Consider the following 25,032-nt stretch of genomic DNA (forward strand, 5'->3'; position numbering starts at 1 on the left):
CTTCACGTCTTGAGAACATGTCCTATGAAGGAAGGCTGAAGGAATTGGGTTTGTTTAGTTTGGAAAAGAGAAGACTGAGAGGGGACATGATAGCAGTTTTCAGGTATCTAAAAGGGTGTCATCAGGAGGAGGGAGAAAACTTGTTCACCTTAGCCTCCAATGATAGAACAAGAAGCAATGGGCTTAAACTGCAGCAAGGGAGATTTAGGTTGGACATTAGGAAAAAGTTCCTAACTGTCAGGGTAGTTAAACACTGGAATAGATTGCCTAGGGAAGTTGTGGAATCTCCATCTCTGGAGATATTTAAGAGTAGGTTAGATAAATGTCTATCAGGGATGGTCTAGACAGTATTTGGTCCTGCCATGAGGGCAGGGGACTGGACTCGATGACCTCTCGAGGTCCCTTCCAGTCCTAGAGTCTATGAGTCTATGAGGGCAGGATGTGAAAAGTTTGGGGACCATTGGCATGGGGACAAGAATGGGGAGTAAAGGGCTGTGGCCAGCACACCCCTGCTTGCAGCTGATCCCCATCCGCTGGAAGGATCCCTGGTGCCAGCGAGAGCAACTTTCAGGCTACTTTAACTTGTGCTGGAGACTGGGCTGGGATCCGGAAGCCCCTGGGTCAGGGACAGCCACTATTGCCATCCCCACGCCAGACCTGGAGCAAGTGTGGCTCAGCTGATCTGGAGAATGTGGCCCAAGATTTCTCCATGGATCACAGCGTGAACAGAGCTCAGCCATGTTAGCCACAGAAAATAGTCTTTTCTGGCCAGTGATCTCATCTCACAGACACATACGCGCATGCACACACGTGATCTGAAGAAGCAGCAAATTTTAACCTCAAGCCAGTTTGCCAATACGCTCCTGCAAAAAATAACCCCTCTTGCCGGCACTGTACTAGGGTGACCAGACAGCAAGTGCGAAAAATCGGGATGGGACTGGGGGTAATAGGAGCCTATATAAGAAAAAGACCTAAAAATTGGGATTATCCCTATACAAATCGGGACATCTGGTCACCCTAGGGCTGTACTCACCATGTGGCAGCTGGTGGGCTCCTCCCCAGGACTTGCTGACACTCGTTAGACAGCAGAACTTTGATTGCCTTCCTCAAGTCTCGCTGGGCACGAGGCAGCGTGTATATATAGCGCTTTGAAAAATGAAATTACACGGACTACACAGCTGCTTTGAGAGGAGAAAAGATCCGCAGATGTGGGAGTACACGATGGGTGTTTAGAAAGGCCTCGCTTTTAGACTAGGCCTCGCTGTGTTTTTGGCAGAGCTTTAGGGCATTTGTTCCGAAGCTGTGTTTACGCGCCTTTGATCAGACGTGTTTAACTTTTCTGGTGCGTGACAACAGCAAAACAAGTTTGATATGTGGATAATGAAACACTTTTTCCTTTTCTTTGTAAACCCTTAACAAGGTTTTGCACATCAGCAACTAAACAGGGGACAGAAGCGGCACTGTAACAACTGCTGCGTGTTAACAAAAACAAAAAAAACGAAAACAGCCAACCAGCTCATTTGTTAGAGCTTTTCATCTGAACCGGCCGCATCCTCACCCGGGCAAAAAATCACACGTACATCTTCGGGAGACTGAGAACAAAGACATCAGGCTCTGGATGACTTTGGGCATAAATTATGATCCCTCTCCTGCTGAAGAGGATAAACCCCTCAAGGGTCTCTCCAAGCTTAAAGCCTGTAAACAAGCTCTCTCCAATTTGTTACAGTTCCTAGCTACAGAGTCTTGGCTTTTTAGCCCACACTTCAGAGACGCAGACTTTTGTGCGTGTTATAGGTTCTCCTCCCCTCGGCACTGATCTGCAGAGGAAATTAATTGTTAGAGGCACCAGCTACAGAACATTCACTCGAGCTGTAGCAGTTCATGCTTTGAACTGTGGAGGTCCCAGGTCAAGGGATGGCTCTCATGCTTTGAGATCTGGAGGGCCCTGCTTTCATTTCCTCCCCAAAGAAAGCAGGTTCCTGCCGGATGTCAGAGACACAAAGGTATCCTCTGCCTCTCTCCTTGGACACACAGCTCCATGTAGATCCAGGCTGCTGTTGGTTCCCTGGCCACGCCTGCATCCTGTCCCTCACCCATGCCTGCATTTTCCCCATGATCAGGTATCTCACACCTTGATGTCCCATCCGGGTGCCCATCTTGACATGCTCGGTTCCTGACTGTACCAGGACTGCTGTGTGCCTTGTTGACTGGGAACCAACCTGTGCCTGTCTTAATTTCCCTCAGACCTTTAGTCCCAAGGCCAGAAACCTGGAGACATTAGGGAAGAGGAGCAAAACACTGGGTTACATGTTGTGCTGGTGTCAACCTGGAGAAGCTCCATCCGGGGAGTCCTCTGGGTTCACACTGATGGAAGTCAGAGCACACTTTGGATGGCTCATACTGGACAGATTTGGCTTAGGGATATGATAAAGCACCAGACACCAGGACCTTGTAGAGCAGAGCCCTGTTCTGTCCTTAAACCTCACTGGCCCAAGGCCAAGGACTGGCAAAATTAACTCCTGGAGAAGCAATGGGTCTAAGGTCCCAGATCCAGTAAGCCAGAGGTATAAAACTAGGAGCTGTAGGCCTTTTGGGGTAGGAGAACCCAGCTCCCTAAAGAGACACCTAGCACTAGCTTCTAGGACTGGAAGATCCTAAGACGACAGACACTAAACCCACAGCATTACATGTAAAAAAAGCTGGATTTGGTCCTCCACAATGCGTAAGTTCTAATTTTTATCTCTTTCTGAGCCCTGTGCAGTTGGGCTCATGATAGTGGTGATGATCTGGCTTTACAGGCAGAGGCCTACACTGATATAGTAGCAACAATTTAAAAAATGACTCTCGGAATCGTTCCTGAAATAGATGTTCTGACAAGCTTGTGACACACAGGCAGCATGCTGCAGTATAAAAGGTTTATTTGCACTCATTGGAGATCACATACATGCCTGAACTCCAGCCCCATCTCAACACCTACGACTAATGAAGCCACCCCAAAAATGTGACAGTGAAATATACGATACCCACACATAGTCTTCCTATGCAGGAAGAGCGAGTGAGAGTATGTTTGTGATGCGATATGCACACACAGCGGCTGCCATTCAAATGTCCAGAATTTGTCAATGGTCACTACAAAGAGGTATCTGAGATACCACTATCCCCCCCAGACTTACAATTATTTCCTATTCTATGCTGCCACTGTATCATACAACTTGGAAGATATACACAGTCATGTGAGAGAGAGATCTTTTTGCCACAGCTGGACATGGAAGCATATGTTCAGTGGTGATAAATATTTGACATGCTTTTAGTCCTGAAAAGGCCTAGTTCCGAGGCCATCGGCCTGTAAGTGAAGACCAGGGCTGATTAATGGGTTAAACAGCTCCCAGTTATGGAAGGTTAGGATCAATCCCAATTCTCTGCTAGTTGTTGAATCTTTAATGCTTTTTATTGGGAGTGGAGTTTCTTGGCAGAGGTTAGCATTTTAATAGGGCCACTTTAACGGCATAGATTTTAAAGGGATTTAAAAAAACGAGGTTTTCATGTGATCACTTTGTTAAATTAAATTAAAAAAAAAAAAGGTTTGGAAAAGCCCATTTTTCTCCCAAGCGAATTTGCTGCTTTCAGAGTCTGGCTCTCCCCTCACTCTTAGGGCATGGCAGGGCTGTGAAACAATCAGTTATACCCTCCCTCAGCAGATCTGAACCACAGCTACACAGTCATTTGTTCCTTCCACTTTCAGGCTTCACAGAAGCTCCTCGGAGGAGCTGGGACCTAACTGTTTCAGAAATATTTGGATGACTCTAATAGGAAGGAACACCACGTTGTTTGTTTAGCACGTTATCACTTTAGAAGCAGGTATCGAGAGAGATGCTAACATTCGGGTAGCATCATGAGGGAAAGAACTATAGGAGAGAGAGAATGTGGGGCAAGTGTTGATGATACAGTAGGAAGTGTGATAGACATCTTCACCTGAATGTCTTGCTGCCAACTCAAACATGACATGGCCAAACCCAAGAGCCTGATCTTTTCTCCCAAGTCTTATCAGTGATGTATTGTAAACTATGGTAAAATATCAAGCTATGACTAAGTTTCCAAAGGGCTTCCTGGTCCTTCTTGCAGGGTAGGGGGACTCCATAGGGAAGCATGAAATCTGGGTCTTCAGAGTCAGGTTGCAAAGAGGCACCTTGGTCAAGAGGGTGAGTTGTGCCTTACTGCCTTAGGGAGCAGCCTGCTTTGTCTCTCTCTGTTTTGGGATTCTTGTTCTTCAGTTCTGAATTATAAGCAATAAAGTCATGTTACACTGCAACCTTCCAGCAAGAGTGCTTATGTTTTGATCCATGCCTCTGTGTGTATGCTGTGAACATAATATGATCTGCTCCTCCATCGCTGTTGGAAACACCATCACCCCCTCCTAACAGTCAGGCCTATAACCAGGGCATCATCTTTGACTCAGCCCTGTCTCCAGACCCACAACATCCAGGCTGTGTTCAAACCTCACTGCTTCTTCTTCCATAAGCACCTCTCCAATCCAGCCTTTTCTTTCTGCCCAACAGCTGAGAACTTCCCGGACTCATTTTGTTCTTCATATTATTGATTGATAATGCGATAACTATAGGGAGTCCCCAATCATGGATCAAGATCCCACTGTACTTGCTGCTGCACAAACACCCCACAAAAAGATGGTCCCTCCTCATCTCCCATTTTGACTCTCCCATGATGCCCTCCTTCGGGCCCAGTAGACACAAACCCTCCCCTGGCTCCCCCACTTTCTTCGTCACATCCAAGGACAAGCTTCTGGTCCCAACCTCCAAGACATATCTCAGGAAAGCTCTTCCCTTCCGTTCCACTCTTCTCTCTTATCACATCAGCACCATGCCCTCTCTTCTGCTCTGCCCGCCTCCATTTCAGAGTTTTCTCCTCTCAAAAGCAACAGTTGCAGAGACACAATGGTCTCTCAGGGCTACAGTTAAGATCCTTTCCCAGCAGCTGTGCCAATGCCGACCAATGCACCGAAAATGTCATACGTGTGAACTTAGGACAGGAAAGCAGGGTTTTTACCACAGAAACAGAGCTTGCCCCATCTTCTGCTATTATGCTCCTATGGAACTAAACTAATCCAGGTTTACAGGGCTATGCATATACTTCACATACACCACACACCAGTTCCCATGTTCACTGGCGCACACCCATTCACACACCACACGAGTCAGTTCACACACGGCCCCACTCACACTCATTCACACACACTAACCATCCCCACCCTGCCTCATGTCCCCCTCCTCCCATGCACACACCACACACTTCCATTCACACACACTTGCTCCCTGTATCTCCTCTCCTTGCACTACTTCCTGCCATTCCATACCCTCAGTGATACACACGCATCACACTCCCATTCACGCGCATGGGTACCACCGGCCTTCAATTACTGCACATCAGCATCACATTTCGACTCTTACAGGCAAACCATTTCCATGATAATTGTCATTTCTCAGTTGCTGTTGTAAACATGGATTAGGGGCTGAGAGACAGAGATGAGCCTTCACTGTGGATTAACCTGCACATTGTTTTTTGTGACAAGGCCAATATAAGATCCAGACTTCTGTCCCTTGCAACGTGACAGCTACCAACCAGCTGGTTCCCAGCTCCGTTAATTACAGTTTCAGAGAGATTCTATGAGCCATTAGCCTCTGGCCCTCCCTGAGAAGCTGCTGCAGCTTCGAGTCCTTCCAAGCGCCCAGATTCCTCGGCATTCCCATGAAAACCTGATGTCTGCCTGCCCAGAGAGAATCAGTGCGTGCTCTTGTGATTGGCTTTAGTGCACCGAGGCAGGAGCTACCCAACAATCTGCGGGGTTGGAGGCAGGGCAGAGAGATCTATGATGCGGGGACTTGACTGCATCCCACTGGCAATGAATAAGCCAGGGTTCAACGCCCTTCGTGCCCCATAGTCTGGGGGCTGAGCCATCCCCAGGGTGGCCCGTTCAGACTCAGTTCCACCTCTGAGATATGCTCACCCGTATCTCCCCAGCACACAGCTGGGCACTCAGGCTGGGCACTCCCCTGGCTGAACAATGGCAGGGTGGGGGCAACACCTGGATGCCACGTGATGCCTTGTGGCAGGTCCTGAGTGTGGAATGGGCAGAGGTCTGAGGCCCTGGGAATGGGAGATCCTTCCCATGCCACGCAGAGGGCAGCACAGAATCAGGCACAGCAGCAGGAGCTGGTGAAACATATGCCAGCGGCAGAGCAGCAATGACAAGGGGGTGAGTCCAATACAACACCACTAGCTGATGTGCGGTGGAGTGAGTCAGGGAAGAGCTGACAATAGCAACACCTGATGTATTGGGTGTATGTTTCCCTCCAAGGACACAGACAGACAGACCATTGCTTCACCAGGTTCTTCGGCACGGTAACTCCCTCGCCCCTCGTCACGCCCCTGCCAACCAGATCGACTTGTTCACAGTCCACACTGCGCATCCCCAGCCAGGAATTAGCTCCAGAACGGTAAATTACATGACCCAGAAGGTTTGATGGAACAAGCCCTTTGGTGGCTTGGAGATGGGAGATGCTATTAATGGAGAACTTTCACTAATTGCTTTTGTGTAATTGGTGGCTGCTAGGCGGAACTGGGTAACAAACGAGATCCAATTACGTTTTCTCTCGGTATTTATTTTATTAAGTCGAATTAATCAGCTGATGAAGGGCCCCAAGACGATGGCTCATGGCCTAGGGGAAGGGTCATTTAATTCCCCGCTTGGCAAAGCACAGAGGGAGCTTTTCAGAGATGCACAGACTAAACCTCTGCACCATGAAAGAAGCCCAGGGTCCCACCCCCACTGCCTGTCCCAGCTACTTAGACTGAGAGTTCTGGGGCAGGGACTGTCTTTTCCTGCATGTCTGTGCTATGCCTGGCACAATGGGACCCTGGTCTCGGTCTGCGCAGCATCCGACACAACGGGGGCCTAATCTCAGTCGGGGTCTCTAGCTGCTACCGCAGCAAATGTAAGAGTGGCTGGTACATCCACAGAGAAGAGTTTCATTTGCCTTGCACGGGTTCATGGGGTAGACCACAGCTGCCTCTGTCTCCCATTCCTGCCCCCCACCCTTGGCCAACCTGTGCGGCTAACGCTTACAGTGCTCCTATGAGCGCTAGTCGGGGGCCCAGCTAATGCACCTGCCAGCGCACAGCGGCCTCTGCCGGATGTACCCAGCCAGCTGGGAGGTGTGGCCAAGCCTGCACATACGGTGATGACAGCGTTTGGAAGAAGCAGTAGGGAGCCAGGCTGCGGGAAAAGCGGTTTGTACTCCAGATCACCTGGCCAAATCGCCATTTATGCTGGATGGCTCCTGCACTCAGTGGCTACTGCTTTGCTCCCTGCTGGCATATGCCTCTGTCGTGGGGCAGAATCCTACCAGCGTCCGGCCCTTGGCCATACAGCTCACCCTGCCGTCATGGCATACAAGCCATTTACCACCACCAAAGAACATTCACATTATGGCATCACCCAGGCGACAGACTTCAGTGTCCATTTAATTAATGGAGAGACTTAGTGAAGCCCATGCTCGTGCCCTGTCTAACTGAGTGATTATCTATGGCATGCCTCGCTGAAGTGTCCAAGCACCAGGGTATCCAAGGCACTGCTTCAGAGTTAGTGAAGTGACTGCTAGGCAAATTCTAAGTAAGGTAGGGGGAAAGTGTCATTTTTCTTGAAAAATTATTAGTAAAGTTCTTTAAAAAGTTTCTTTCTGGTTAGTTTCTTTAAAAAGACTCTGATTTATGAATATTCTTGCAGACGTACAAGCCGTGTGAGATTGCCCGAGACTCGTGGGTTCATGTTATTCATGTTGGCTACTGAATAGTTGTGAAAACGCTCCTGAATTCTAAGTATCGCATGAATCGCTATCGGCCCCAACTTTCACACCAGACAGTGCATTAGTTGCTTTCTATTGCAGGCCTGTCTGAAATATTTCAGCCAGGCAGGCAGGGAGCAGATAACAGCACCATGAGGTTCAACGAACTGATCCCAAACAGCTAGCCATCAAAGCAAACAGCATGGGAACCAACTATCTGGCAAACACTTCTGAAGACCTGGTCTGTCCCTAGGGACGCAGGAGGGGTTTGTGCACAACTGGTATCCAAGAGAGAGGCTAGATTCAGCATCAACAGCATTATCCATAAATAGCCAACTGCCTGGACTGTTAGCACCTCGGCCTCCCTACTCAGCATTTAGTGACTCTTTCCTCAGCAAAGTCTGCTGAAGAGACCCCAGGATGTAACCAATGGATTATTTATTGTTGTTGTGGCCAATCACTGAAATCTTCCAGTTGGAGGAATGACTTCCAGCGCTTCCTTGAGAAAATCTTTAACAAGACTGATTTTAGAATCAGAGAAACGTGGGGCTGGAAGGGATCTTGAAAGGTCATCCAGTCCAGTGGCTCTCAATCAGGAGCACGTGTACCCCTGGGGGTACGCAGAGGTCGTCCAGGGGGTACATCAACTCAGCTAGATAGCTGCCCAGTTTTACAACAGGCTATGTTAAAAGCACTAGCAAAGTCAGTACAAACTAAAATCCCATACAGACAGTGACTTGTTTATACTGCTCCATAGACTATACACTGAAATACAAGTACAATATTTAAATTCCAATCAATTTATTTTATGATTATATGGTAGAAATGAGAAAGTCAGCACTTTTTCAGTACCAGTGCACTGTGACACTTCTGCATTTTTCTGGCTGTTTGTGTAAGCAAGTTGTTTTTGAGTTAGGTGTAACTTGGGGGTACACAAGACAACTGAGACTCCTGAAAGGGGGGCAGGATTCTGGAAAGGTTGGTAGCCGTTGGTCTAGTCCAGGCCCCTGCACTGAGACAGGACCAAATAAACCTAGACCATCCTTCACAAGAGCTTGTCCAACTTGTTCCTAAAACACTCTGTGATGGAGATCTCACAGTCTCCCTAGGTTGCCTATTCCATAGCTTAACTCTCCTCGGAATTAGAAGGGTTTCCTGCTATCTAACCTACACGTCCCTGGCTGCAAACTAAGCCAATTCCTTCTTCTCCTACCTTCAGCGGACAAGGAGAACAACTGATCACTGTCCTGTGTAACATATTGGAAGACAGTTCTCAGGTTCCCCCCTCAGTCTTTTCTTCTCTAGACTAAACATGCCCAGCTTTTCACCTCTTCTCTGGAGAATTGCAGTCGGACCCCGGCCCAGCGCCAAGCCACAAGCTGAAAAGCATTGGTTTGAGAAATACAAATCAGATCTTAGCATGAAGTGAGTGAACCTCCTCTCCCTGCACTGCTCGGCAGGCCAGTCACTAAAACTCCTGCCACGGAAGGCGCGTTTCGGACCCTTCAGACAGTCCCACAGTGGGTTACGCCATTGGGTTTACAGCTCCTAGAGCCAGGGGAAGCGACCCTGAGAAGTACATAGTCAGGCACATCAGCTCTCCTGCAGCACCCTGGCGCTCCGGACAGAGTTGATGCCTCTGGTCTTATCAGCACCTCCGCTGCCCCACCCCCTTCCCCGGGAAGGGGGCAGGATCGCAGTGAAGGCTGCCCAAAGAGTGGGTGCATGATGGAAGCAAGGAATGGGTGCCAGGCTGTGGATGATTCATTCATTCACCAGCAACCAGACACCACACAACAAAAACACTAACCCAGGAACCTATCCTTGCAACAAAGCCCATTGCCAACTCTGGCCACATATGTATTTAGGGGACACCATCAAAGGACCCAATCACATCAGCCATGCCATCAGGGGCTCGTTCACCCGCACATCTACCAGCGTGATATATGCCATCATGTGCCAGTAATGCCCCTCTGCCATGTACACTGGCCAAACCGGACAGTCTCTACGCAAAAGAATAAATGGACAGAAACCAGATGTCAAGAATTAGAACATTCAAAAACCAGTTGGAGAACACTTCAACCTCCCTGGCCACTCGATTACAGACCTAAAAGTCGCAATATTATAACAAAAAAACTTCAAAAACAGATTCCAACGAGAGACTGCTGAATTGGAATTAAGTTGCAAATTGCACACCATCAAACAAGGCTCGAATAAAAACTGGGAGTGGATGGGTCATTACACAAAGTAAAACTATTTCCCCATGCTTATTCCCCCACCCCACCCCCTCTATAGTTCCTTACATCTCCTTGTCAATTGCTGGAAAAGGGCCATTTTCATTACCACTACAAACCATTCTTTTTCTCTCCTGCTGATAATAGCTCACCTTAATTGATCACTCTCCTTATAGAGTGTATGGTAACACCTGTTGTTTCACGTTCTCTGTGTGTTTTTTTATTTATATATATATAAAATCTTCCTACAGTATTTTCCACTACATGCATCTGATGAAGTGGGCTGTAGCCCTCGAAAGCTTATGCTCAAATAAATGTGTTAGTCTCTAAGGTGCCACAAGTACTCCTGTTCTTTTTGCAGATACAGACTAACATGGCTGCTACTCTGAAACCCATTCAGGTTAGGGACTGTTCTGTCGGTGGCACTCAGAGTCTGGGTATTTCTCGGCTTCCCCTACGGCAGGTTTTGTTATGAGCAAAACGGGAGGCTTTCTGAAAGCTCAGAGCAGCGCCTTACCCAGTGCATCTATACCATTTAGACTCAGTCTTCCGCCTTGTCCACATAAACATTACCCCAGAGGAAATCAAATCAATTTAGCTAATCTAGGGCAAACTCCTTGGGCACACTCTTCTATCAGTTTAAAAACGGTTCTAGCAGTTTGCTGGTGCTTGTGTAAATTTATCAACACAAATTCAACTGATATAAGCCAGCTTTAAATCAATTTAAGTGCATCCTCCTGGGTGTGGTGTTCTGTCCCCTCTAATGGCACAGAGACCACTTTGAGATTAAAGAGTCTGCTGCAGCCTTAACTAAGGGCCATGTGGCTTTTAACTCATGCAATAGAGGCTCATGCATTAGCTTTGGAAGTCCCAGGTTCGATCCCGCCTGCCGACAACCGGGATCTGTCGGCGTTACGCATCCACACACAAAGTCGCATCTGTGGAAGTGAATGGGTCTGGATTCGTCCCTTTAATGAAACCGGCGCCAGGTGTGTTTGTATGTGTGCTCATCTACATGCACCAGGCCTTAACAACAGAGCAGGAAATACTCGGTCAGGAGCAAGCTTTTTCCTGCCATTCCAGCGGCTCCTCGGCATCAGTCAGGCTGGGGGCGAACCCACTGGACAGTCCATTTGCATCTCTGCTGCCGGGCTCAGAGGCACACCAAACAAAAGCAAGTGGCTCAGGTTCAATTCCTGTCTCAGGTGAGGATTCAGACCAGTTTCTTATTTTATCCAAGGCCTTTGGGGAAGGGCCTCTTATCATTTGCTATTTGGCTGTCCAGCGCCAAGCGCGGGAGGCCTTCGGGCCCATCTACACCATGTAAATTATGAGTTTCGTGGGAGCCTTAGAAGGAAAATGAACTCTCATATTCTGAAGCCCTTTTGCCCGTGTGGCTTGGCTCCCCCCTGGGCGCAGCACTCGGCTCCTCTGTTGCTGAGGAGATGTGGTAACATGGGAAATGCATCACGCGATGGAGAGAGCTGGCCCAGGTCCACAGCTAAAGCAGAATCCGAGAGGCAACAGAGGCAGAGAGAGGCCAATTCAGCCACTCGAGGGCAGAGCTGGGATTAAAACCAAAGAGCTCTCCCTCCCCCCAAATGTCATGCTCCCCGATACGGCTGTTGCTTTAGCGCTGCGATAGCACTGAAGACAGAGATAGAAAAACCTCAGCCCAAGAAGCACAGCTGCCTACCTGTTTGTCTGCTTACTGAGTGGTCGCTGCTGTTGCATCTCAGCACCTCCCAATCCCTGCCAGATTGCACTGTCTGGGCACCCTGGCGGGAGAGGGGAGAAGGTGTTTTCCCCCACTGTGCAGATGGTGAACCAAGGCACAGGGAAGACTTGCCTAGATTCACGCAGGGAGGCTGAGCCGGGAACTGAATCCATGTCTCCTGAGTCCCAGCCCAGGGCCTTAACCACGAGACACCCCCCATCATTCCATGCTACTTGAAATGCACAGGTGTATGGGAATGGGGGGGTGTCCCCCCACCCCCGCCAGGACCTCACCTACACAGCACATTACCTTTCCTCCTCCACACGGGCCCACCTACCCCCCTCGTCTCCATTTCCATCTCAAGCGCCTCCCCCCGGGGACTCTTTCCTGCTTCCATTTGTGCCTGTATTTTACCGCTGAGCCTGCTGTCACTCACGTAACCTTGCCAGTTTAGTAATTTGTGGCAATAAAGTGTCACTGTAGGGAAAAAATACAGCATCCCAGTGCCATATAAATCCCCAGTCCATAAATTGCACAGTGCCGGCATGCGCCTCTCCCCGCTCTTGTTATGTACGTGTGACCATCTAGGAAGAAAAGGAACCACGCTGGTGTGTGATCTTACAGGAGAGCAGCGTCTTTGCCACCTTCCTTAGGTGCACCGAGTGGCTGGAGCGTGCTGTGATTGCACTAGAGCCATGAGGCCTCCGCAGAGGCTTCCCAGAGCCAGCCAGTAATCAAGAGGTTCTTATTAAGGAAGAAACAAGTTGCTAATACGCACTAGTGACATTCCAGGCTCCCTCCCCACCACCCTGTATCGGCCTCACTGCACTGGGCTGCAGAATAGACACAATCCAGGGATGGATTAAGCAATCCAGGGTCCCATCAGCACCGTGATGTGGACCCCCCTTCCTCTGCCCCTGCCCCCACTTGGAGAGGTCCTTACCCAACCGGAGAGGCATGGGCAGCAGCCTAGGAGTTCCCTTAGGAGACTCTGCCCCCTTGGGAGGAACATGGGTCCCCCCTCTGAACCAGAAAGGCTGAGGGAGAAGCAGGGTGGCTCCCCAGTACGTACCCCAACAATCACAGTTTATCTGCTGGATGGGTGGGACCCAGTGAGCCTTTCTCCTCTGCCACACACAAAGTCCTCTACCAGGATGGTGCTGGCAGGGGTTCCCCAGAGACATGGGTCTAGGAGCTTGCAATCAATTGACACATCTGGGGCAACTCCCATGTCCAACCTACTGTCGCAGACTCTCTGCAGACTAAGACAGAGGCCCCTCTATTGGTTATATTCAAGTCACATTTCCAAGGTTTCTTTGCAACCACTTGGGCTAGAAACTTTCTTTTAGTGGGAGCAGGGATTCTGGTGTAATCACAGAAGCTGGGCACGTAGGCACAGCCCTGTGGCTTCATCACCTGTCTCAGTCAATAACAGCAGTAAGGGGCAAACCTCACCCTCCTTCCTCCTACGAATGCAAAGGGCTGTGTCCAAAGCACAGAGCAGTGCAATGCTGCTACCAGGGGAGGGGGCAAGCCAGGGACCCTGCACAGCATGCAGGGGGGAGGAGGGAGCAGTACAAACCCTTTCAGAGCTGAACCCAATGAGAGCTCTGTGAATGCCACCAGCGCAGAGGGAACATGGGGGTGTGCCAGGTCTGATCCATTCACTGCCTCGCGTATCCATCAGCCATTCCCCAATCCATGCAGGGGGAGGAACATGCTGTGACTGCACTGACAGCATGTGCCATCCCCAGTTGCAGGAGCTAGGAATGGGAGAGGAGGATCATGAGGGACAATGTCCAGATGTGAAGTGGGGCCAGAAGAGAGAGCACTCCCCGATCGATCGCCATTCCAACTGGGGAGTTCGACCCAAGTCAATGGGAGAGCCTGGCTCTTGGAAAGGAGAGGAAGTGAGTGGGAAGAGAGGGAGTCTGGAAGGGACAGCAAGAGAGGAGGAGATCTCTTGCATGTAGCCAGAGCATGGTGGCCGTCGAGAAACAGCCTAGCACCAGGCTGGCACATTCTTGCTGTGGCCTGGGCTGCTCTTTGCCAGACATGGTAAAACGACACTCTTGCTGAAAGATGCTGCTTTTACCAGAAAAATGCTGTTTGCGTTAGGAGATCCAGCATCGTCAGTAAGGGCTCTGTCACGAGGAAGGTCTCAGCAATCTCCAGGGACGTGTGTTACTCTGTGGCTATTGCTCGCAGACGTTCCCCTATCAATTTTCAAACTACCGATACCAGTAAGAAATACAGTCACCTCTTTAGTGTCTACTGGACAAAAGGAATGGTTTGTCTGAAGTGCTGAGACCTAGCTACAGCTAGAAAAACCCATGAGCCATGAAAGCAATCTAGGTTACAGACTATACATATGAACACACCAAGCAGTGCATCCTACCTTGCTTGCTTTCTTCTTTATAGCCAGGAGTATTTAGTGTCACTTTGCTGCTATCCTTCTGGCGGTGTGCGCGCTTGCAATTTGTTTCTCTCTCTCACACACACACACACACACACACACACACACACACACACACACACACACACACTCTCTCAGGATAAGAGCACCAATGAATGCCCATCATGCATAAAGCTAGAGAGTCCCATATCTAAGTTGTGTCCCTGTTCTGGCATCCGCACTGAAATCCAGAACGTTGCTTATGAATATAAATACACTTGTGAAATTTCAGAGCCCGTCTAAAACCCATACGTGGTTTTCGCATTCACTTCCAGTCTCGCCCACTCGTCAGTGGAAAACATGGGCAACAGCTAACAACTCCCTGGAGAGGGACAAAACGCAAACAAAAGGAGAGCGAAGGAGGTTTGGCATGTTCTGCATGAGCATTAAAAACACCATCAGGAAGAGACACGTCCCCCCAGGGGCTCAGGAATGGTGCACCACATGGGGAGAAACACAAAAGTCAGGCATGAAAATTAACATGCCACCAATAGAGATGAAACCCATCAAACAAACCACCCGAGCTGGTCGCTAACCACGAAACCAGACAAGTGCAAACAACCTCCTCTCTTCCCCCTTCCCATGTGCCACCTGCAAGAGAGAACAGCCAGCACTGGCCATTCAAAGCCGTGCAACGTCACCCGGCCTGCAAAGCAGAACAGCAGCATATGGACAACAGCCCCACATCAAACACACTCTGGGATGATGCTGTGTGATGTGCTACCGGGGCTGAATGAGGCAAATGGCCATTCAGCGAAGCAGCTAGGGGGCAAGGAAAACCACAGAGCACAAGCCACCCAACCCCCAAACATGAGACAGGACAAGAGAGACAGATTCTTCTTTGGCTCCTGCACCCATCCCCAGTTCCCTGCAGAAACATGGGCTCAGTGCCCTTTCACTGGTCTCTATCATTCCACCCAAGTGAGGACTTCAGCAATTTCCTGCAGAGCAGGCCCGAAACCAAACTAACCCCTTTCAGTCTTCTAGCCTCTCCACCGTCCCTCACTGCCCCCTGGGAAAAAAACCCCTCACATGTACAATTGCAGGGACGCTGAGGAACCCAACTGAGCTGACTTCCCAGAGTGGCTCCAAGCAGCCGGCAGTTTTACCCTCCCGGCGCTGGTTCTAACCCCCAAGGGTGCAGCTGGGTTTGGCTGGGAAGGTCTGTACTCAGAGCATGCTACATCCAGCGCAGCGCAGCATGGGGCAAGTGTTCCAAAGGCATGCAGATCATCAAGCCATTGAAACCCGTCTGACGGCGGGCTCGAATGAACAACTCCTGCCCCATGGAGATTGCTAGGAAAAGCATTTAACACCCTGGAGAAAAATTAGATGATAACTTTGTCCACTGGCTCGTTTGTCCATTCAAAGGCTGGTGCAAGGAAGTGTGGTCCAGGGGTGAGGGGGCTAGCCTAGGACACCTGGGTTCAATTCTTGGCTCAGCCACTGACTTCCGGTGTGACCTTGGACATATCACTTAATGGACCCCATGGCTCAGTCCCTCCCCCTCCCCGTAAAATGGGGTGAATACTGAACCTCCCTGGAGCGGTTCGAGAAGCTAGAACATATAATGACCATGAGGCATTCAGACACCGTGGTGCTGAGGGCAATGTAAGTACCCAGAGAGAGTGCCCGTTGTGGCTGTGAAGTCCTGAGTGGCCAATGGTGTGTAACATTGTGACCACTCCAAGGTTATTCATAGGTTCCAAGGCCAGAAGGGGCCATTGTGATCAGCGAGTCTGACCCCCTGTGGAGCCCAGGCCCCACACTAACTCCCAGAGCAGAGCTTTTAGAATAACATCCAACCTTGATTTACCAAATGGTCAGTGATGGAGAATCCTCCATGCCCCTTGGTTAATGACCCTCACGCCTCTGTTCTTCTCCCCCCAGGTAAGTGGGTCATTCAAACCCCCTAGTATTGATGCGGACGCAACATGTAATTCCAGGTTGCTGCTGCCTTCCAGGGGAATGAAGATCCTTTCCAAGATGGCCACTCCCTGAGACTACATTTCATTTGCACCACACGATTCAGGTTCTGGCAGCTCCAGGTGGGCTCCAACCCAGGCAAACTGAACAGCAATATGCATAGCAGCGGGGAGAAGACTGTGGGGACTGGTCCTCCTGCCAGCCAGGCATCTTTCCAAAGGAGTGCAGCAGGGCTAATGCGGGGTGCCGTTTATCACAATTCATACAGAAGCTCCTCTCCAGCACACATGCAGATGCAGGAGAGGTGGAAGCACCTGTAATTGGGACCAGCCCTGCGCAAAATTCATTCCAGGTAATGAAACAAATGATCCCTGGACGGATGGATTTGCTGCTCCCTCCTTTCCTTGACCTATTGCTGTTTGGCTTGGACAGCTCAACGTGGCCTTATCGGCAGATCGGCTTGCAGCCGCGGCGCTCTGCCAGCCTCCCTTGTTCCAGAGCACTGGGTAATATAATTTTTTTTTTTTTAATATTTATGGGCCAGATCACATGCCTTATTAAGCCAGACCTAAATCATTCCTCCACCTGCCCCCACCTCCAAGATCCTGTGGAATGTGCCTGCCATTAAACACGCAATTAGCCTGCATTTACCAATCTGCAAAAGGCTCTGGCCAGACATTCATTGCTCACCAGTGGGGATTTTATTCCTCCCACCAGCTGAGTCCATCCTGTTCACTGTCTAATTAGTCACCAGCAAGCCAATGCCACTGGAACTGGCTGCAGTACCACGAGCCACCAAAGTGCCACGGTCTCCTCCTCAGAGAGCGGGAGACCAGCCGGTGTCTTTGGACAAGTTAGTGTCCGAATCCTGCCAGCTCTAGGACACAGGCCTGGCCAGCTCCGGCCAGCTGCTGCATGCCCTCAATTTCCCTTGACCGTGGTGAAAGGTCCTGCGGGGGCCCAAGGGGAGAAATGGGGACATCTCTCCCCCTCCTTAGAACCCCTCCAGACCCAGAACTGTGCAGGGGAGAACAGGCTTCTCGAGGGCAGTAAGACCCACGTGGCATCCCCTCTCCCCCAGCCATGCGGCCTTTGGGAGGGAGGAGCCAGCCCAGGAACAGGTCAAGCCAGGACTGTCTGACGCTGCTGATGTCATCAGATTGTTTCCCAACGTTGCCCCCTGAATGGTCCATCCTCTGTGCTGACGGGCTGCTCGCCTCAACCCTCACCTGCGCCTCGCCTTCCACCCAGCCAATTCTCAGCTACCGTAACCCCACGGAGAGGATTTCAATCACAAAACAAATGTGGAACAGACGTGACGTTTGCACCCATCACACAGTGGTCCCTCTGCTTGTGAGACAGATCCCTCCCCTCCATCCTTTGTCTAGTTACACTGCAAGCTCTTCGGGGCAGAGACTGTCTCTTGCTTTATGTCTGTCCGGCACCCTGCACAATGTTGCCTGGTTCTGCACTGCCATAATCCACGTGAGAAAGAACAGATAAAGCCCTCAACACCTGGCGCGATTGGAGCTTTCAGACCCTGCTCCTGTGGCCCGTTGACATCAACAGAAGCTGACAACACTCAGCACTCTTTGCAGGAGGTGCTCTGCTCCCGGCAGGATGGGACTCCAGTCTCTCTGGTTGGCACACATGTTCTGCACGCATCTCGCTTCTCCTGCTAAACGAGCATCCGGCCAAGGGGCTAGGAGAATACCAGCCCAGCAGGGGTTAACGGAGAGGCCCAGATGGAACGTGTTCATTGCTGACGTGGGCCCCAGGAATGATACCACCTTGGAGGGGATCACTGCACAACCAAGGCTGGCTCAGTGCTTTGAGGCTGTATGACCCCACCAGGAAAGGGATAGGATCAAAACAGATCAGAATGCTCTGGGCACAAGGGCATCCCAGACGGAGAGCCACAAGCACTACCACTCAGAGCCAGCACTAACCTAGGCCCCTCTCTCCCTGCTGCCTGGCTCGGGCGATTCAAAAAGCAATGTGACAGAGCCGGATTCATACTCCTCTACTCTGAGCACCAGGGGATGTATCATTCAGCAAAGCCAAGGAGAGAAACAAGCAGCGTTTAACCATTAGCATGTGTGTAAGAAGACCCTTAATAAACTCTTTTCCCTCGTTCCTGTCTGCCTTGCTCCGGGCCACTAATCCAATTGAGCAGAGCTCAGCGCTGGTAACAAGGCTGTGACACATTTGTCAGATCCCTGACTAGACTCATGGCTAATTTTACAACACTAATTTATCTTAGCATATTATATCGCTTTAATGTCGTCCCCCCGGATCCCATTACCACCGCCGTACCTTGTAGCCAGTGTGTACCGGTAATTGCTATTATTAGCAATGTAAGCCACTGGAGATGCCCTGCAAATAAAGGGAGCAACAAGCAATCCAACCAGCAGGCCAGCATGCACTGACTCAGAAAGGGAAGCAGGCCAGCCCGCCAGGAAAACAAGGCAGCAGAAAGAGGAGGAAAAGATGGCACCTGGACATGGACAAATGGGAAGAAATAAAGGTCAAACTCTACTTTTGGTGACACTGGTGTAAATCCAGAGTGACTCCGCCAACAGCAAGGGAGCCAGGCTGGTGTAAATCCGGAATGACGCTGCTGGCGGCAAGAGAACCACACTGGTGTACATCTGGAGTGACTCCACTAGCAGCAAGGGAGCCAGGCTGGTGTAAATCTGCAGTGACTGCACCGGCAACAAGGGAACCACGCCAGTGTAAATCTGGAGTGACTCCACCGGCAGCAAGGGAGTCATGCTAATGAAAACATGGAGCCACTCTAATGCTCTGCATTTACACCTCAGCTTTCCCAGTTGCAGTTGACTCCCCTGTGTTATGCAAACAATGGCGATTCCAATTTGAAAGTCCTCCTGCCCTGCAATCTAGGGACAGATACATATTTTATAAACGCAGCAGCCCAGAACTTCTAATGACCTCATCACTTCTGACGGGGTTCCAAATTCAGTTCAAGGAGTTCTCCCTGCGTTAGTCAGAACAGTCCCAAGATACCTCTGGGGCCACTTCATTTTACCGCTGTCTAGCCTGTGATGACACGTCCCTGTGTCACTACACAACATCCGCGCATGGTGACACAACAGCTCAGTCTTGGATCGCAAAGCTGAGAGGAGACAATTCTATCTAGGGAGAGAAGGGCCAGTCGCTCCCCACAACAGGCTGTGCCAGAGAGGCAGAAGGCAATTGCTTACGTGCTGGACACCATCTACCAAGGCTAGAGGTGATATTCGGCCAGCAAAAGCCATCAGGAGTTGGGCTTTTCATCAAAAACGGTGCAGCGTCCCTTGCACTGGTGCGGGACTGACTGAGAGACCTGCCTGTTTGGAATCACCAGAACAACTCTGCTTTCCTGGAGAGTCTCTCAAAGAAATGCTGACCTGCTCAGCTTAAGAACAGAGGTTTGACGCTGCTTCTCCAAGAATCTAGCCCAAGTCCTGCTGCCAGGAAACCTTCCCACAGAGCCCCCTTCCATGGGCACTCGGAGATCTGCACTTTTACGTGTCGCCCAGCTGAAGTCAGATGTCTCTTCCCAAGAAGCTAAATAACTAAACAAATGGCAAAAGCACGGTCTAAAGGCTCCAAAAAAAAGACAAGGCAGCACCTGCCTCCTTGGCAGCCAGCATCGGGAGGAGAGGCCGGGAGGTGGGGGACACAGTACGCTAGACTCCTGGATGTGCCGTCTGGCAGTGATGCTCAAACCGAAACAAGTGGGTCTATGACTAAACAACCTCTTACCTTTCCACCGGTCTGAATTCCCAAGAGTGTCCCCGATTTCTCATCAAATTCCTCGGGATTCCTCCACACTACCTGGCGGGGTAGACCTGGGGAAGGGGAAAGAGAAAAATACTGTCAGAGACTGGCACTGCTACTTCATCGTCACCATTTTTCTGGGTGGGATTTCCCGCACTCACGCCTCTGGGCGAGGACCCACTTCTGGCTGAGACTCAGGGCCGGCACTTCCATTTAGGCGACCTAGGCAATCGCCTAGGGCGCCGGGATTATTGGGGGGCGGCATTTTGCCGGGGGGGGGCGGCAGGCGGCTCCGGTGGACCTCCCGCAGGCATTCCTGCGGAGGGTCCGCTGGTCCCGCGGCTCTGGTGGACCTGCCGCAGGCGTTCCTGCGGATGGTCCGCTGGTCTTGCGGCTCCCGTGGACCAGCGGACCCTCCGCAGGAAAGCCTGTGGCAGGTCCGCCGGAGCTGCGGGAGCAGCGCGCGGGGCAGCGAAATGGCTGTGCGCCTAGGGTGCCAAAAACACTGGTGCCGGTCCTCCTGAGACTTGGTAGCTGGTGGCCAGAACAGCGTGCACAGCTCAGCGAGGTAAAAAATAATTCTCATGGGATTGTTCCTGCCCCACCCCAAAACGTGTGTTGATTTCGTTAGTGCAATGTATACGGTCTGGGGTGGGGGAGGTGTCTGTTTGCCCTGGCACTGTCTTTGATCTGGTTTAAAGAAATAATATGAATCAAATGGAACCAGCAGCAACACCCCTCAGCCAGAATAAAAACGCCTAACGCAAAGAAATGACAAGCCGCCTCCCCGGTAGGTCTTGTCACACCCAAGGCTCCGAACCTGCACGTGCTGAACTTCACGTGCCGTGGTTACATCCCGTTGACTTCAGCAGGACTGCTGGGAGCTTGGAAAGCCTGTGAGCACATGTACAACCAGGTGCCCATATGCACGAGGAGCACCTAGGATTGTAAACTGAGTCAGGACTGCGTCTTTGCTCCCTGTTGGCACAGGGCTTGGGCCAAGCCCAGATGAGGGAAATCGTAGACATAGTCTGCGCTGAAAACCACCACAATAGGCATCTCTACCTAGGTTTATAACCCAGTTACAATGAGTACATCTCACACCATCGGTGCTGCAGAGAGACTTTCCCAGGAGCAGAAGCAACTTTAGGAAACGTTCATGTCCCTGCTGCGTTTAGGGGGTCACCCCAAAGCCCTCGGAAATCGACAGACTTTCTGTTGACTTCAACGGGCCAGGGCGAGGGTTAAAAAACCCAACCCCAAAGGCCTGTAAACGATAAATAAATAAGTGAAACCTCATTGGGCATCTGTGTGGCTGATTGAGAAACTCTCATTTGCAAAGCGCTGGGAAATAATTAAAAAGTTTTCCCGGAGCCTAAGGAGGGAAGCGGCCCGTTTGTCACGCCAGCAGCGCATGGCGCGCTGCAATTTATCACGTCTGTCAGGTGTCAGGCGCTGAAATATTTAACTCTGCCAGCCCCGAGCCAAGCCAGCGCCACACCCCATCACTCACAGCAGACTCTGCCGGACATATGGGAGCCAGCGATAGAAGGAGCTGGCAATGACGGACGGAGATGACAGAGGGCTCCCCCGCCCTTCACAGGCTCGGCTGAGAGGCCGACAAGACTGTTTTACAGCACTGAATTGCAGATGAAGTAAACAGACGAGGCTGGGTTGGAACTGAATCACAGCGCCAATCAGTCACCACCTGTCGGAGAGCAGTCAGGGCTGCCCAGGGTGATGGCGGAAGGGAAATGGGAGGGAGATCCTGGATGGATGGGGAAATTCTTAGTTGGTTCCCCAGATCCATCCACAAAGATGCAGCTCCCAAGGGGTAAGCAAGGAGCACACGACCCAGGACGCTAAGGGGGAGCTTTATCCAGGACCCTGCCCAAGACAGACCTCTGTGGAGACACCCGGTGCCAGAAGAAGATCGGTATCAAGGTGTGAAGTTATAGCAGTGTGATCCAGGGGACAGGGCACGGGGCTGGGAGTCAAGGCAGTTGGGATCCTAGCCCTGGCTCTGCCACTCAGTGACTGTGGCCTCAGTTTCTCCTCCTGCCCTCTGTTTCTCTTGTCTGGTTAGTCTGTAAGGTCCCCAAGGCAGGGGCTGTCTCCCCCTAGGGGTGTATGTTGCACCCAGCACAATGTGGCTTAGATCTGAGCTGGGGCCTCTACTTGTCACTGTAATACAAAGAATTAACACTAACCAGGTATGACCTGGCTAAACCCCAGGGACACAGCAAGACGACGGGATAAACACCAGAGCAGTTTCCATGAGCCAGAAGAGGGACAGCTGCCTCCGGTGCAACCTGGACTTGGGGCAGGAGAGATTCCTGGCATGCAGGTAAGGAGACTGATTATTTACTGGGCACCCTCCATGCTCTTGGCCCCACACACAGTTCCCGGCTGCCGAGCTGACAAGTCTACCTGCGCCAGTCCCCATACCAGAATAAGACAGATGAGGATTAAGACAGTAGCCGGATACACCTGGCGTTTGGAGGAAGAGTTTGTCCCTGGGCACAGAGATGGAACATCCACCTCCCCTAGAGAGGGTCACTGTGGCCTCACCATGGGGCCACAGACTAGATCAGGGGCGGGTGAACTTTTTGGCCCGAGGGCCACATCAGGGTTGTGAAACTTTATGGAGGGCTGTACCCCCCCAACAGCCCGTCCTCTGCCTTCATCAGCCCCCTCCCACTTCCACCCCCCTCAGAACTCCTGACCCATCCAACCCCCCCCCGCTCCTTGTCCCCTGACCGCCCCCTCCTAGGACCTCCCACCCCTGACCATCCCCTCCCAGGACTCTCCACCCCTTATCCAACACCCTCTGCTCCCTGTCTCGACCCCTATTCACACCCCTACCCCCTGACAGGCCCCCTGGGACTCCCACACGTATCCAACCCCCCTGCCCCTATTTCCCATCCCCTAACCACCCCCTCCCAGAACCTCCACCCCCTGTTCCCTGTCCCCTGACTGCCCCCCGGGACCATTTGCCCCATATCCTACAGCACCCGCTCCCCACCCCCTTACCATGCCACTCAGAGCAGCAAGAACTCGCAGCCACGTTGCCCACACTGCCCGGCAGGAGTGGCAGGCCAGAGCGCACGCGGCGCGGTGATCTGAGGCTGTGGGAGCAGGGGACAACAGGGGAGAGGCTGGGGGCTAGCGTCCCCGACCGAGAGCTCAGGGGCCGGGCAGGACACTCTTACAGGCCGGAAGTGGCCCGCGGGCCGTAGTTTGCCCACCTCTCGACTAGATGACTCTTGAGCGCTTTTCTTGCAAGAAAAGAGGGAGGCCCATTGGCAGATGACAGGACGGGGGAGAAGTTGCACTCGGGCTGTCCCATGGATTTGGAAAAAAAAAAAAAAAAAGACTCCAGTCTCCAGGGACTGCCCAATCCAGGACCCTTCACCAGCAGGAAACCCACTTTGTAATTCTTGGGGGGGAACCAAGCACACACTCATACACCTGTATTGTGGCTATTTCCCTGGCAACAGGATGGAAACCAGAAGAACAAAAGAAAGGCCATACTGGGTCAGACCAAAGGTCCATCTAGCCCAGTATCCTCTCTACTGACAGTGGCCAATGCCAGGTGCCCCAGAGGGAATGAACAGAACAGGGAATCATCAAGTGATCCATCCCCTGTCACCCATTTCCAGCTTCTGGCAAACAGAGGCTAGAGGAGACACCATCTCTGTCCATCCTGGCTAATAGCCATTGATGGACCTATCCTCCATGAATTTATCTAGTTCTTTTTTGAACCCTGTTATAGTCTTGGCCTTCACAACATCCTCTGGCAAGGAGTTCCACAGGCTGACTGTGCGTTGTGTGAAGAAATACTTCCTTTTGTTTGTTTTATACCTGCTGCCTATTAATTGCATTTGGTGACCCCTAATTCTTGTGTTATGAGAAGGAGTAAATAACACTTCCTTATTTACTTTCTCCACACCAGTCATGATTTTATAGACCTCAATCATATCCCCCCCTTAGCCGTCTCTTTTCCAAGCTGAAAAGTCCCAGTCTTATTAATCGCTCCTCATACGGAGCCGTTCCACACTGCTAATCATTTTTGTTGCCTTTTTCTGAACCTTTTCCAATTCTAATATATATTTTCTTTTGAGATGGGGCGACCACATCTGCACACAGCATTCAAGATGTGGGCGTACCAGGGATTTATATAGAGACAACATGATATTTTCTGTCTTCTTATCTCTCCCTTTCTTAATGATTCTCAACAGTCTGTTCACCTTTTTGGCTGCCGCTACACATTGAGTGGATGTTTTCAGAGAAGTCTCCACTATGACTCCAAAATCTCTTTCTTGAGTGGTAACAGCTAATTTAGACCCCGTCATTTTATATGTAGAGTTGGGTTATGTTTTCCAATGTGCATTTTTTTGCATTTATCAACATTGAATTTCATCTGCCATTTTGTTGCCCAGTCACCTAGTTTTGTTAAATCCCCTTTGCATCTCTTCAGTGTCTGCCTGGGACTTAACTATATTGAATAGTTTTGTATCATCTGTGAATTTTGCCACCTCGCTGTTTACCCCTTTTTCCAGATCATTTATGAATATGTTGAACAGGACTGGGCCCGGTACAGACCCCTGGGGGACACCACTATTTACCTCTCTCCATTCTGAAAATCCTGAGGCACCTGCAACGCTTACAATGCAAACCACTGAGTAATTCTGTAAACAGGCCCCGGCTCTGTAAAATCCTGAACGAGGACCCAGAATTTTTTGCAAATTGTGGCCAATTTCAGAGGGAAATTCTAGATTGACAGGATCCAACTGGGCTCACTTGACAAGGAGAGGCATTTAGCTAGTATCCCACTGGGAGCGCCATATGCACTGAATGTAACATATCACCCATCCAGCTGGATACTCTTGCAAGACGGATGTCTTGATGAACCGTGGGAATTCACACTATCACAGGAGGACTAAGCAGTACACCAAGCTGTGGCCTCCAATGCACACAGATAACAGAGACAAAAGCTAAGTCGCGCACACAGACACACCATGAGGGATGAGAACTTGGGTCTCCAGCTACAGAGATGCA

General features: G+C 50.8%; 1 protein-coding gene across 5 annotated transcripts in view; it reads right to left on the reverse strand.

The window, feature by feature from the left end:
- The window catches only part of CNTFR (ciliary neurotrophic factor receptor), a 474,506-nt gene that overhangs the window by 357,345 nt on the left and 92,129 nt on the right, over positions 1–25,032 (reverse strand). For all 5 annotated transcript variants that reach the window (XM_030567637.1, XM_030567636.1, XM_030567633.1 and 2 more), the window contains exon 2: positions 19,957–20,042. The gene's annotated coding sequence lies outside the window, so the exon portion shown is untranslated. The remainder of the gene's footprint in view (positions 1–19,956; positions 20,043–25,032) is intronic.

The sequence above is a fragment of the Gopherus evgoodei genome, chromosome 6, assembly GCF_007399415.2.
Source record: "Gopherus evgoodei ecotype Sinaloan lineage chromosome 6, rGopEvg1_v1.p, whole genome shotgun sequence".
Classification (NCBI taxonomy): Eukaryota; Metazoa; Chordata; order Testudines; family Testudinidae; genus Gopherus; species Gopherus evgoodei.